Below are 15,510 nucleotides of genomic sequence, written 5' to 3' on the forward strand. Positions count from 1 at the left end.
TAGGTGGGAGGAGATTTTGGGTTGCTTACTTGAGAGATTAGGGAATAGTATGAACAAAACATCGCGCGTTTTGCGTTTCGGGTTTTAACCCACAGCGTCGCTATATAGCGATGCTTATTCGTCGCTATATAGCGACATTTTTAATTAAAAGCGTCACTATATAGCGACCGAACAGAGGAAAGCGTCGCTATATAGCGACGCTTACTATCACTTTTTTGATGTGGCATCAAGAGAAGCTCAAACATGCTATTTTATAACTGTTAATATGTCCTCTTCATGCTTATGTTTTGATTTTATAAGTGTAGATGGAAGGGACGAGTGGAAGCTCGTCCGATGATGCGCCAACGCCCGGGAGCATGAAGTGGCTTACAGAGAGGTTATACTGTCATTGCACTCATTGCAAGCAAGAAGTATGACATCAACGTCGTATTATCATGCGCCACTTGCGGACGTATGGGGAGGAGCCGGAACCAGTACCCCCCGTTGGTGTTGCACATGTTGATGGATCATCGGTAAGTTAAAGCTATTTAAGTTCACAATCTTATTGTATACCAGGAAATAGAAGATCGTATATTTACACGAAATCTTAAAACAGGATGAGGAGGGTGACGAGGGTACACATATACCTTCTCACTTTCAGCAAGACTATAGTCTCCCGGATGACGACGAGGGTATGGTCGACATGATGGATTCCATTTTTAGGGGCACTACATCCCACGTACATGTGATGTCAGAGTCTGAGGTCAAAATGCGAGAGTTGGAATCAACACAATTGTAGGAGGGTGCTAGGATGTCTAAACTACGTGCTTGTCTCTCAATCTTGAATCTACAAGTACAGTATGGGTGGTCGGATACAAGTGTCTCGGCCTTAATGAGGTTAGCCCTTGCATTAATTTGACTCATTATTTGGATATTGTTTGAGAATCATCATTTGGATACTGTCTTTGTCATAGATTGCTCTAGAAGATGTTGCTTGCACCAAATACCATGCCCGCATCAAGAGATGAAGCGAAAAAGATGCTAACAACGGTGGGTATGGATTATGATACAATCCATGCTTGCCATAATGATTGTATTCTCTTTCGTCATGAGTATGGAGATTTGGCTAGTTGTCCAAAGTGTGGGGAACAATGATATAGAGATGACTTGCAGGGTGAGCGGATACCGGTAAAGGTCTTAAGACACTTTCCCATCATTGCAAGAATACAACACATGTTTCGATGCAAATCCATAGCGGAGTTGATGACATGGCATGTATCTCATCGGTCCACTGATCACACATTGAGGATTCCCGCAGATTGTGCAGCTTGGAAGCACATAGATAATTAGTGGCTGGACTTTGCAAGGGAGCCACGCAACTTACATCTTGGGCTAGCCATGGACAGCATGAATCCTTTCGGGTTACGCTCGACATCTTGGTCGACATGGCCCATAGTCATGGTGAATTACAATATCCCACCAAGGCTAGCAATAAAAAAGGGACACCTCATGCTTGCACTTGTGCCAGGAAAGTACAAGGCAAAAAACATGGACGTGTACATGGCACCTTTGATAGAGGAGTTACAGATATTATGGAGAGGAGTGCAGGTCTTTGATATTTCTTGAGCTCCTAGACATACCAATGATATTTTGGTCAGGGGTATCTTGATGTGGACCATGCATGACTACCCAGGATATGGAGAGTGTGCAGGTACGTGGTTGTGTCTTCACATGTACAATGAGGGATTATGCTTTTTTTACTCTCTTTTGCATGCATGTCTTGTACTAACACATTCATGCACGCGTGCAGGTCTTGTTACAAGTGGGTACCATGCTTGTCCTGTTTGTGGACTGGCTTTGAAATTGCTTGCACGCTACTCCAAACATATGAGAAAAAATGTTTATGAAGGTCATGCTCGATACCTTCCGCTCGACCATCTCGCACGTGGAGGTCAGCTTGATCCACCACCATCATATTTGAAGGCAAGTGATTGGATTCAAGCTTGGAGGGCGAATGGAGAGGAACCTCCTCCTAGTATGAAGAGGCTATCGACAGTACTACTACACACGGATCCTATTGCGACGTTTACGTACCGACGTTTAGCGTCTGCTTAGCGCTAATCATTGGTATAAAAAGCGGGTATCGTAAATCGTCGCTATATAGCGACTATTTTAAAAAGTCGCTATATAGCGACCTTTTAAAGTCGCTATATAGCGACTCTGAGACAAAATACTATAGCGACGTTTTTAGAGAGAGGTTTTTTTTTTTTTTAAGGCCTTAAAAGTTAGTTTTTTCCAATGAATTTTTTTTTAAAATTTTCATACATGTTTGAACTCATAGAGAATAAAAAATGAGAGCATGTACATCAAGCCTTTGAAGCTCATATATTCATGTCCAAATTTGAGATGAGAAAAATCAAATAAGAGCATTTACATCAACTGTTTCATCTTGAGCCAAGTCTAAGGTGCCAAGCAAGTCTATCTCCAACTCTATACCGAGTTGATCTCCTATATCATCATCGTACTCATCGTACGTTCACCTAAAGGTCTTTGATCATCTTCTTCAATAAAGCTTAAGTGTGGTGATTGATCTTGATGATTGTTGTCTTCTTCATCAATATCGTGATCTCCATCCTCCTCCCATGCGATGTCATTATGTGCATCTTCCTCTTGGATCATATGGTGATCTACATCTTCTTCGCTAGATTCATCGATTGGATCCGGCATTGGTAGTGGCATCTCCATATCCACATCTCGATCTTCAAAAATTTGCTTACTTCGTGGTGCAACTTGGATCACGTACCACCATCTTGGATCAGAACGATCTGGATGAAAAATTACCTATATTGAAGATGGGTGCCAAATGTCGTCAATTATATATATATCAATGGACTTTAAAAACGAAAACTTTGAATAATTAAATCATTAGTATGCACCTGCTCACAGTGCTCGGGAAGAACAAAAGTATCACTTTCATTGGTCCAATGTTTGGTGGAGTCTATTGCAAAGAGACTGCTACTATCTTTTCTCACTGTCGCATGGGGACCATTGTAAGTAGTTCTAAACCATTTTACATCAAGAATGAAAATAGTAAATCGTCTGAAATCAATTTCATAGATGTCGCGTATGGTTCCACAATAATCCAACTGTGAGGAGAAAAGATTGGTATCCGAAGCACTTGCTCGGCTATCTTGTGTGAAGTTAGCCATGACTCCACAATCATATGTGACTCTCTTTGAATCGATCCGTTCCACATGAAAATGTCATCCATATGACCATAATGCACTCTACTTTTTGTATTGTAAAAGAGCATCATTAAAACAATGAAGACGCACCTATTTTATAGCATATATTGCCACAAATAATTACTTAATTACGTCAAGAGATAAGAAACTTACATGCATCATACATCCAGATGATAACTCTCGCTCGCGCTCGCTTATTGTCTCTCCATCACGTTCGGCTTTACGTAGAGCTAGTTATAGCCAATCAAGTGACATGTGAGTAGGGAGAAGAGACAGATCTCGTGGATATGGTTGTGATCGCCTGTACATTACTCTGAATCTCGTCCTTGCATTTATTCTTTCTGCTTTGGCCACTTCATATCTCTCAATCCACTTCTGCATCTCAGGGCTATTTAGGATACAAAACTTATTGAATTTCCCCATTTGCTCTTCGCTCATCTTTCTTTCAATCCCTTTTCCTTGGGGAACCTCACCAACGATGAGATCATCATCCTTGTTGTGCCAAGCGTGCGGCATATCAGGATCCGTGGATGCAAGAAACTCTGTGATATATACTAATGACTCTTGCACAAGCCATCCCTCTGCCATGCTTGCTTCCGGTCTTGCTCTTTGTCTTACAAACCCCTTTAAAGTTTTCATAAACCTCTCGAGAAAAAACATCCATCGACTATGAACGGTATCTGCTATAGCCACCTCATTAACTATGTGCACAAGCAAGTGGACTTGAGTTGTCATAATGCTCAAGGGAAAGTGCTTCTCAAGCAAGCATACGGCTTCGATGGATTCCACCCTAGCGTTCTCGATGCTCGATATAGAGATCTCTTTTTGAGATATCCACCTATTTCACATGTCCATGCATATGTAAGATATTTGAGATATCCACCTATTTCACATGTCCATGAAGAAAATACATAATGCGATTTGATGGTAAGCATACCTCACAATACCACAGATCTTGAATATAGCATTTCTAACATCTTCTTGTAAGCACCCTTTTATTGTAATTGGGAGGATGAACTATCAAAGCAACAATGAAGTCATGTCAACAATATAACATAATAATAATTACGCTAACGCATCACTATTATCGGTACACTAATTCTACTTAGAATACCTGTAAGACCTTGTGCCAATCATGGGACTTGAGGACACTAAGCTTATTGTCCTTTGAAAATACTCCTTTCAAGCAATGCATGTACCCTGTCAGTGTTTGAAAAGAGGCAATGTCTACCTTGACCGCTGCCTCCTCCCTTGTAAAGAGGATCCACGTTGCTTTCGGGAGGACAAATTTTCCCGAAGCATGCACTTGAGGCCACAAATGAGACATCCTATTCATAGCACGTAAGTCTTCTCGCACTCCTCTCGAGTCCTTGGAACCAACCAAGTGTGCCCAAATAGTAGCCCCCACATTCTTGAAGATATGCATGGGATCCAAGAGATGATTGATTTGTAACTGACCCCAATAAGGAAGCTCATGAAAGATCAATAGCCTCTTCATACCAGGAGGAGGTTCCTCTCCATTCGCCCTCCAAGCTTGAATCCAATCACTTGCCTTCAAATATGATGGTGGTGGATCAAGCTGACCTCCACGTGCGAGATGGTCGAGCGGAAGGTATCGAGCATGACCTTCGTAAACATTTTTCCTCATATGTTTGGAGTAGCGTACAAGCGATTTCAGAGCCGGTCCACAAATAGGACAAGCATGGTACCCACTTGTAACAAGTCTTGCACGCGTGCATGAATGTGTTAGTACAAGACATGCGTGCAAAAGAGAGTAAAAAAAGCATAATCCCTCATTGTACATGTAAAGACACAACCACATACTTGCGCACTCTCCATATCCTGGGTAGTCATGCATGGTCCACATCAAGATACCCCTGACCAAAATATCATTGGTATGTCTAGGAGCTCTGGAAATATCAAAGACCTGCACTCCTCTCCATAATATTTGTAACTCCTCTATCAAAGGTGCCATGTACACATCCATGTTTTTTGCCTTGTACTTTCCTGGCACAAGTAGTGCAAGCATGAGGTGTCCCTTTTTTATTGTTAGCCATGGTGGGATATTGTAATTCACCACGACTATGGGCCATGTCGACCAAGATGTCGAGCGTAACCCGAAAGGATTCACGCCGTCCATGGCTAGCCCAAGATGTAAGTTGCGTGGCTCCGTCGCAAAGTCCAGCCACTGATTATCTATGTGCTTCCAAGCTGCACAATCTGCGGGAATCCTCAATGTGTGATCAGTGGACCGATGAGATACATGCCATGTCATCAACTCCGCTATGGATTTGCATCGAAACATGTGTTGTATTCTTGCAATGATGGGAAAGTGTCTCAAGACCTTTACCGGTATCCGCTCACCCTACAAGTCATCTCTATATCGTTGTTCCCCACACTTTGGACAACTAGCCAAATCTCCATGCTCATGATGAAAGAGAATACAATCATTACGGCAAGCATGGATGGTATCATAATCCATACCCACCATTGTTAGCATCTTTTTCGCTTCATCTCTTGATGCGGGCATGGTATTGGGTGTAGGCAACATATATGACAAACACAATATCCAAATGATGATTCTCAAAACAAACAATATACAAATAATGAGTCAAATTAATGCAAGGGCTAACCTCATTAAGGCTGAGACACTTGTATCCGACCACCCATACTGTACTTGTAGATTCAAGATTGAGAGACAAGCACGTAGTTTAGACATCCTAGCACCCTCCTACAATTGTGTTGATTGCAACTCTCACATTTTGACCTCAGACTCTGACATCATGTGTACGTGGGATGTAGTGCCCCTAAAAATGGAATCCATCATGTCGACCATACCCTCATCATCATCCGAGAGACTATAGTCTTGCTGAAAGTGAGAAGGTATATGTGTACCCTCGTCACCCTCCTCATCTTGTTTTAAGATTTCGTGTAAATATAAGATCTTCCATTTCTTAGTATACAATAAGATTGCGAACTTAAATAGCTTTGACTTACCGATGAGCCATCAACATGTGCAACACCAACGGGGGGTACTAGTTCCGGTTCCTCCCCATACATCCGCAAGTGGTGCATGATAATATGACGTTGATGTCGTACTTCTCGCTTGCAATGAGTGCAATGACCGTACAACCTTTCCGTAAGCCACTTCGTGCTCCTGGGCGTTGGCGCATCATCGGACGAGCTTCCACTCGTCCCTTCCATCTACACTTATAAAATCACATTATAAGCATGAGGAGGACATATTGACAATTATAAAAAAGCATGTTTGAGCTTCTCTTGATGCCACATAAAAAAAGTGACAGTAAGCATCGCTATATATATATAGCGATGCTTTTCTCTGTTTCGTCGCTATATAGCGACGTTTTTAATTAAAAACGTCGCTATATAGCGACGGATTAGCATCGCTATATAGCGACGCTGTGGGTTAAAACCCAAAACACCGAAACGCATGGCGTTTTGCTCAATCCATTCCCTAATCTCTCAAATAAGCAACCCAAAATCTCCTCCCACCTATTTTCGACGACCTCCCATCTATTCCAAGCAACCTCCCACTCTATTTTCCACTCCTCACCCTTCTCCTACCTCTTGTATTGCCTCTCTATCCTTTTTCCCTCTTTGGTTTCTTGAAAGAAAGTTCTTCAAGAGGTGAGTTTGTTTCAACAATGTAGGTTGTTTGTTTGTTAGCTTTAGTTTTGTGAGTGTTTCTTCTTGTATTGTTAAACCTGTAAACTAGTTTTCATGCTTGCTTTGAAAGGATTGAAACAAAAACCAAGATTTCAAGAAAGAAAGAAAACTCACCTCTTTTTTCTGTATTTCTCTTCCTTCTCTTTCTCCTTGTCTCCTCAATCTCCTCCCTTCAAGAAGTTGCTTTTGTAATCTCCTCCTTCCACTAACATCTTGTTTGAAAAAATGGGTTGTTTTCTCTCTTTTGTAGGGCCAGTCCACTACACCGAGCGGGACATACTATTTCAAGTAAGTGCTTCCTCTTTTTTCCATTTATTATTTTTGTTATTTGCATTGACCTGCAGCTAGTGCCTTAAGCGCTAGCTGCAGTGATGGGCGTAGGAACCCTCTCTTCCCCTCCCACTCTTTCCTTCTTCCCCCTTCTCTTATTCTCTTTTTTCCCTCTTCTCTTATTCTCTCTTTCCCCCTTCTCTATTTCCCCCTCATCTCTTTTCCCTTCTCTCTTTCCTTTCCCTCTTATTCTCTATTTCCTTTCCCTCTTATTCTCTTATGCTTATGCTTCTCTCATTCCCCCTTCTCTCTTTCCCCCTTCTCTATTTTCCCCTTCTCTCATTCGCATAAGCTCATGCTCACGCATAAGCTCCTTCTCTACTTCTGCATGAGCATAAGCATGAGCTTATGCTTATGCTTATTCTTATGCATAAGCATAAGCATAAGCTCATGCTTATGCTCATGCATGCGCATAAGCTTATGCTTAAGTTTCTGTATGAGCTCATGCTTATGCATGAGCTTATGCGGAAATAGAGAATGAGAGAAGCTTATGCGGAAACTCATTCTCTATTTCCGCATAAGCTCCTTCTCTACTTCCGCATGAGCATAAGCATGAGCTTATGCTTATGCTTATGCTTATGCTTATGCATAAGCTCATGCTTATGCTCATGCATGCGCATGAGCTTATGCTTAAGTTTCCGCGTAAGCTCATGCTTATGCATGAGCTTATGCGGAGATAGAGAATGAGAGAAGCTTATGCGGAAACTCCTTCTCTATTTCCGCATGAGCATAAGCATAAGTATAAGCTTATGCGGAAACTCATTCTCTATTTCCGCATAAGCTCCTTCTCTACTTCCGCATGAGCATAAGCTCATGCTTATGCTCATGCTTATGCTCATGCATGCGCATGAGCTTATGCTTAAGTTTCTGCATAAGCTCATGCTTATGCGAAAATAGAGAATGAGAGAAGCTTTTGCGGAAACTCATTCTCTATTTCCGCATAAGCTCCTTCTCTACTTCTGATGAGCATAAGCATGAGCTTATGCTTATGCTTATGCTTGAGCATAAGCATAAGCATAAGCTCATGCTTATGCTCATGCATGCGCATGAGCTTATGCTTAAGTTTCTGCATAAGCTCATGCTTATGCATGAGCTTATGCGGAAATAGAGAATGAGAGAAGCTTATGCGGAAATAGAGAATGAGAGAAGCTCATTCTCTATTTCCCACTCTATTTCCCTCTTCTCTTATTTCCCCCTCATCTCTTTTCCCCTCATCTCTTTCCCCCTTCTCTCATTCGCATAAACTTTCCCTCTTCTTTATTTCTCTATTTCCCTCTTCTCTCATTTCCCCCTCATCTCTTTTCGCATAAGCTCCTTCTCTACTTCCGCATGAGCATAAGCATGAGCTTATGCGCTCATGCGCATGCAGAAATAGAGAAGGAGCTTGTGCCGAAATAGAGAATGAGTTTCCGCATAAGCTCATGCTTATGCTCATGCGGAAATAGAGAAGGAGCTTATGCGGAAATAGAGAATGAGTTTTCGCATAAGCTTCTCTCATTCTCTATTTCCACATAAGCTCATGCATAAGCATGAGCTTATGCGGAAACTTAAGCATGAGCTCATGCTCATGCGGAAACTTAAGCATAAGCTCATGCTTATGCTCATGCATGTGCATGAGCTTATGCTTAAGTTTCCGAATAAAGTTTCCCTCTTCTCTCATTCGCATAAACTTTCCCTCTTCTTTGTTTCTCTATTTCCCACTCTATTTCCCTCTTCTCTCATTTCCCCCTCATCTCTTTCCCCTTTCTCTCATTTGCATAAGCTTTCCCCCTTCTTTATTTCTCTGTTTTCACAAAAGCTCCTTCTCTATTTCCGCATGCACATGAGCTTATGCTTAAGTTTCCGCATAAGCTCATGGTTATGCATGAGCTTATGTGGAAATAGAGAATTAGAGAAGCTTATGCGAAAACTCATTCTTTATTTCAGCATAAGCTCCTTCTCTATTTCCACATGAGCATAAGCATGAGCTTATGTGGAAACTCATTCTCTATTTCTGCACATGCTCCTTCTCTATTTCCGCATGCGCATGATCTTATGCTTAAGTTTCCGCATAAGCTCATGCTTATGCATGAGCTTATGCGGAAATAGAGAATGAGAGAAGCTTATGCAGAAACTCATTCTATTTCCGCATAAGCTCCTTCTCTATTTCCGCATGAGCATAAGCATGAGCTTATGCGGAAACTCATTCTCTATTTCTGCACAAGTTCCTTCTCTATTTCCACATGCGCATAAGCTTATGCTTAAGTTTCCGCAAAAGCTCATGCATAATAGAGAATGAGAGAAGCTTATGCGGAAACTCATTCTCTATTTTCGCATAAGCTCCTTCTCTATTTCCGCATGAGCATAAGCATGAGCTTATGCAGAAACTCATTCTCTATTTTTGCACAAGCTCCTTCTCTATTTCCGCATGCGCATGAGCTTATGCTTAAGTTTCCGCATAAGCTCATGCTTATGCATGAGCTTATGCGGAAATAGAGAATGAGCGAAGCTTATGCAGAAACTCATTCTCTATTTTCGCATAAGCTCCTTCTCTATTTCCGCATGAGCATAAGCATGAGCTTATGCGGAAACTCATTCTCTATTTCCGCACAAGCTCCTTCTCTATTTCCGCATGCGCATGAGCTTATGCTTAAGTTTCCGCATCAGCTCATGCTTATGCATGAGCTGATGCGGAAATAGAGAATGAGAGAAGCTTATGCGGAAACTCATTCTCTATTTTCGCATAAGCTCCTTCTCTATTTCCGCACGAGCATAAGCATGAGCTTATGCGGAAACTCATTCTCTATTTCCGCACAAGCTCCTTCTCTATTTCCGCATGCGCATGAGCTTATGCCTAAGTTTCCGCATAAGCTCATGCTTATGCATGAGCTTATGCGGAAATAGAGAATGAGAGAAGCTTATGCGGAAACTCATTCTATTTCCGCATAAGCTCCTTCTCTATTTCCGCATGAGCATAAGCATGAGCTTATGTGGAAACTCATTCTCTATTTCCGCACAAGCTCCTTCTCTATTTCCGCATGAGCATGAGCTTATGCTTAAGTTTCCGCATAAGCTCATGCTTATGCATGAGCTTATGCGGAAATAGAGAATGAGAGAAGCTTATGCAAAAACTCATTCTCTATTTCCGCATAAGCTCCTTCTCTTATGCATGAGCTTATGCGGAAATAAAGAATGAGAGAAGCTTATGCGGAAACTCATTCTATTTCCACATAAGCTCCTTCTCTATTTCCGCATGAGCATAAGCATGAGCTTATGCAGAAACTCATTCTCTATTTCCGCACAATCTCCTTCTCTATTTACGCATGAGCATGAGCTTATGCTTAAGTTTCCACATAAGCTCATGCTTATGCATGAGCTTATGCGGAAATAGAAAATGAGAGAAGCTTATGCGGAAACTCATTCTCTATTTCCGCATAAGCTCCTTCTCTTATGCATGAGCTTATGCGAAAATAGAGAATGAGAGAAGCTTATGCAGAAACTCATTCTATTTCCACATAAGCTCCTTCTCTTATGCTTATCCATGGGCATGAGCTTATGCTTAAGTTTCCTCATAAGCTTATGCTTATGCATGAGCTTATGCGGAAATAAAGAATGAGAGAAGCTTATGCGGATCTCATTCTCTATTTCTGCATAAGCTCATGCGGAAATAGAGAATGAGAGAAGCTTATGCGGATCTCATTCTTTATTTCTCTATTTCCGCACAAGCTTTCTCTTATGCAGGAGCTTATGCTTAAGTTTCCGCATAAGCCTTTCCCCCTTATCATTCCCCCTCATCTCTTTCCCCCTTCTCTCATTCGGATAAGCTTTCCCCCTTCTTTATTTCTCTATTTCCGCACAAGCTTTCTCTTATGCATGAGCTTATTCTCTATTTCTGCATAAGCTCATTATCTATTTCCACATAAGCTTATGCTTATGCATGAGCTTATGCAGAAATAGAGAATGAGAGAAGCATAAGCATGAGCTTATGCTTCTCTCATTCTGGATTTTCGCATAAGCTCATTCTCTATTTCCGCATAAGCTTATGGTTATGCTTCTCTCATTCCCCCTCATCTCTTTCCCCTTCTCTATTTCCCCCTTCTCTCATTCTCTATTTAATCTCATGCATAAGCATGAGCTTATTCTCTCTAACTCTTATTCTCTATTCCCCTTTTCTTCTCTTCTTTCCTTTCCCTCTTCTTTCCCTGTTTCCTTTCCCTCTTCTTTCTTCTTGCCTATGCCTATGCCTATGCCTATGCCTATGCTTATGTTTGTTTTTTTGTTTTCTGTTTTTGTGTTTGTGTCTATGTTAGACATGGGATCACGCCGCTCATCTGACGAGTACGGATAGCCTCACAGGAGGAGAGCTCACGAGCTATATATTGCTCCAGAGGACTTTGATTCCTCTCATGCGTCTACCCCGAGGACTACACTTGGTCTAACTCCTCTCGGACCTAGCACTATGACTACCCCTGGTCCGACTCCTCTTCCACGTAGCACTGGGACTACCCCTCGGGGAACTCCTTTGCTAGCCGCGCATGGCTTTGTCGGGAGTCCCGATGAGTTTGTAGCGCAGATGAGCGATGAGGAGGCAGCAAGATTCTTCTCTCTGCTCTCTCAGAGGACCTCAACAATTCCTTCCCCTACACCGATGGGTGGACGTACTGCCCAGCCATCCCCTCGCGCCCCTTCGACCGCGGGATCATCACCTATGCATGCCTCTCGCAAGGGAAGGGAGAGTAGGACGGGCGGCTCATGTTGTGCTGACTCCGAAGATGTAGACGAGTCAGCACACTCATGATGCTCCTTTAGGTCTCCACTTGGTCCAGAGACACAATATCAGTCAGGTCCCTTTCCCTCTCCTAGTCCCACTGCTACTCCTCGCTCCAGAAGCACTCGCGCACGTTCCACTCCTTCAGACTCTGCTACCGTCAGTCCCCCTTACTCATTAGGGGATCTCTTCTATCAAATCACATCTGCCGGAGAGATAATAGAAGATAAAAAGGGCAAAGAAGTGATGGCTACCATGAGGAGGTTGATGAGTCATCACTTCAAGAGCGGCATAAATACCGATTGGCGGTATCAAGATGCCCAAAAGAAGCAGGCAGTGATCAATGAGTTAAAACAAAGATACCCTAATCCGCCAAATGTGGAGTTTAATGACAATTATATGGGAGAGCGCATGGGTTTGGTCCTGAAGCATCGTAGATCAACCTTGCGTACTTCCATCACAAAGAAGTTGGCTAAATCCAGCTGGGCAGACAAAGCTGATTGGAAGTACTTCAAGAAGCAACATAGGGACCATCCCGAAATGTTCGAGGGTCAGAGGAGGACTGCGAAGAGATGGCTGGATGTCGTAGGTACTTTGCACTTTGGTGCAGGCGGACGGTATGCGTTCGAGGCAATCGTGGTAAGTCTACTTCTTCTCATTTAAGGTATTGTTCTATTTGTTTTACTTACATATTACATGCACTTTAGCTAACTCTAACTCTCATAAATTGGATCCACAGCAAGCTGCGATGGGCCGTATTCCTATAGATGCAGAGACGCGACACGCATTTCGGATAGGAACAAAGCCGTGGTTCATTGAGTAAGAGGCAATGGGAGCGACGATCGATTGGGCTGAGGTGGCTGCTCGCACGGTATAAGTTTACTCCTACTTGTAATCTCACTTTTTAATTTAAGTTCCAATCTAATTTTCGATTTATATGGTTCACTCTTAGGGTCAAAGCTCAAGCGTCCCATCATCGAAGGCGAGCGATCAACAGGGCCAAGGATCAGACGCAGGTGGCGATGACGAGGGAGAAGACGCACGATTACCAAGAAACCTTCAATGCCACCTCCTTATTGGTCCAACTTAACCATACATTTAAAAGATTTTAAAGAAAAAGTTGTAAATCTTGGCGAGACTTTAAATTTTTTCTCATCAAAGTTTCAAATCTTGGTGAATTTTTCAAACCTTTATTTTAATCAAGGCATACAAACTTTTGACACCAATATAAAAGTTTGGCTTCTTAACAAAACTAATAGGAAAAAATCATCCATGGATACCACAACATCAACGACATGATCTATGATATTTTTTGCATTCGCAACGTCATTTGAGGCCATTTCTACCACTGCATACAAAATAAAGTGAATTATTGCTTGCCTATGTGCACATGTTTCAACATAGCTCTCCCCTTGGTTTTCTAGTTACTTGAGTTTGAGGGAAGCACTGTTCTTTGAACTACAAAGTTTTCTCAAGAACCCTATCCTATAGGTACGTGAGTGCATGACTTTATTTATTTATCAATGTGTGTGTGTGTGTGTGTGTGCACATACACACATACAAATTAGCACGTGGATTCCTCTGCTTATAGACATGCATATCAAAGCAACAAAGAAGTCATGTCAACAATATAACATAATTATAATTATGCTAATGCATCACGATTATCGGTACAATAATCCTACAACTTAGAATACTTGTAAGACCTTGTGCCAATCATGGGACTTGAGCCTACTAAGCTTATTGTCCTTTGAAAATGCTCCTTTCAAGCAACGCATGTACCCTATGGGTGTTTAAAAATAGGCAATGTCTACCTTGACTGTTGCCTCCTCCTTCGTAGAGAGGATCCACGTTGCTTTCATGAGGATAATTTTTCCTGAAGCATGCACTTGGGGCCACAAACAAGACATCCTATTCATTGCACGCAAGTCTTCTCGCACTCCTCTCAAATCTTTCGAACAAACCAAGTGTGCCCAAATAGTAGCCCCCACATTCTTGAAGATATGCATGGGATCCAAGAGATGATTGATTTGTAACTGACCCCAATAAGGAAGCTTGTGAAAGATCGATAGCCTCTTCATACCAAGAGGAGGTTCCTCTCCATTCGCCCTCCAAGCCTGAATCCAGTCACTTGCCTTCAAATATGATGGTGGTGGATCAAGTTGACCTCCACACGTGAGATGGTCTAGCAGAAGGTATTTTTCCTCATGTGTTTGGAGTATCGTGCAACTGATATCAAACCCGGTACACAAATAGGGCAAGCATGGTACCCACTTGTAACAAGTCTTGCACACGTGCATGAATGTATTAGTATAAGACATGCGTGTGAAAGAGAGTCATGAAAGCATAATCCTATATTATACATGTCTCGGGGGGTCACTCATCATATGTAACCCTATCATGTGAGTTCAACAAAAGGATATTTTTTATTTCTCAAATTTACAGAAATAAATATACATAAGGGACTATTTAAAATAGTTTTGGAAAAAATTTACAGATTTGTAAAGAAAAGCGGTACATTTTATTAATGAAAATTTTACACAGATAAGGGATTTTAGAAATATGCCTTGAACGCACGTGGTATAGAGGGTTTATACATAGTGACCCCCCCGAGATACATGTAATGACACAACCACGTATCTGTGCACTCTCCATATCCTGGGTAGTCATGCATGATCCACGTCAAGATACCCCTAACCAAAATATCATTGGTATGTCTAAGAGCTCTGGAAATATCAAAAACCCGCACTCCGCTCCATAAGATCTGTAACTCGTCTATCAAAGGTGTCATGTACACATCCATATTTTTAGCCTTGTACTTCCCTGGCACAAGTAGTGCAAGCATGAGGTCTCCCTTCTTAGCACACTCACATCCCTACAGGTCTCCACTTGGTCTTGAGACCTAGTATGAGTCAGGTCCCTGGCCTCTCGTACTCCCACTGCTACTCCTCGCTCCGGAAGCACTCGCACAAATACCACTCGCTCTGACTCTACCACTACTACCATGAGTCCTTATCCAGTTAAGGACCTGCCTTATCAAATCACGGCTGCTGGAGAGATAATAGAAGATAAAAAGGGCAAAGCAGTGATGGCCACCATGAGGCGGTTGATGAGCCACCACTTCAAGAGTGGCATTGATATTGATTGGTGGTATCAAGATGATCAAAAGAAGTAGATGGTCATCGATGAATTCAAAGAAAAATACCCTAACCCCCAAATTGGAAGTTCAATGAGAATTACATGCAAAAGCACATGGGTTTGGTCTTAAAGCATCGTAGATCAACCTTGCATACTTCCATCGCAAAGGGGAGGGATAAACCCAATTGGACAGACAAAGTTGATTGGAAGTTTTTCAAGAAGTAGAACAAGGACCATCCCTAAATGTTCGAGGGTCAGAGGAGGGCTGCGAGGAGATGGCTGGACGCCGTAGGTACTTTGCACTTTGGTGCAGGCGGATGGTTAGCATTCGAGGCAACCGTGGTAGGTCTACTTCTTCTCATTTGATGTATTGTTCTATTTGTT

Source organism: Dipteris shenzhenensis, chromosome 18 (genome assembly GCF_047967505.1).
Source record: "Dipteris shenzhenensis isolate YYH24624 ecotype China chromosome 18, Dip_SZ_1.0, whole genome shotgun sequence".
Lineage (NCBI taxonomy): Eukaryota > Viridiplantae > Streptophyta > Polypodiopsida > Gleicheniales > Dipteridaceae > Dipteris > Dipteris shenzhenensis.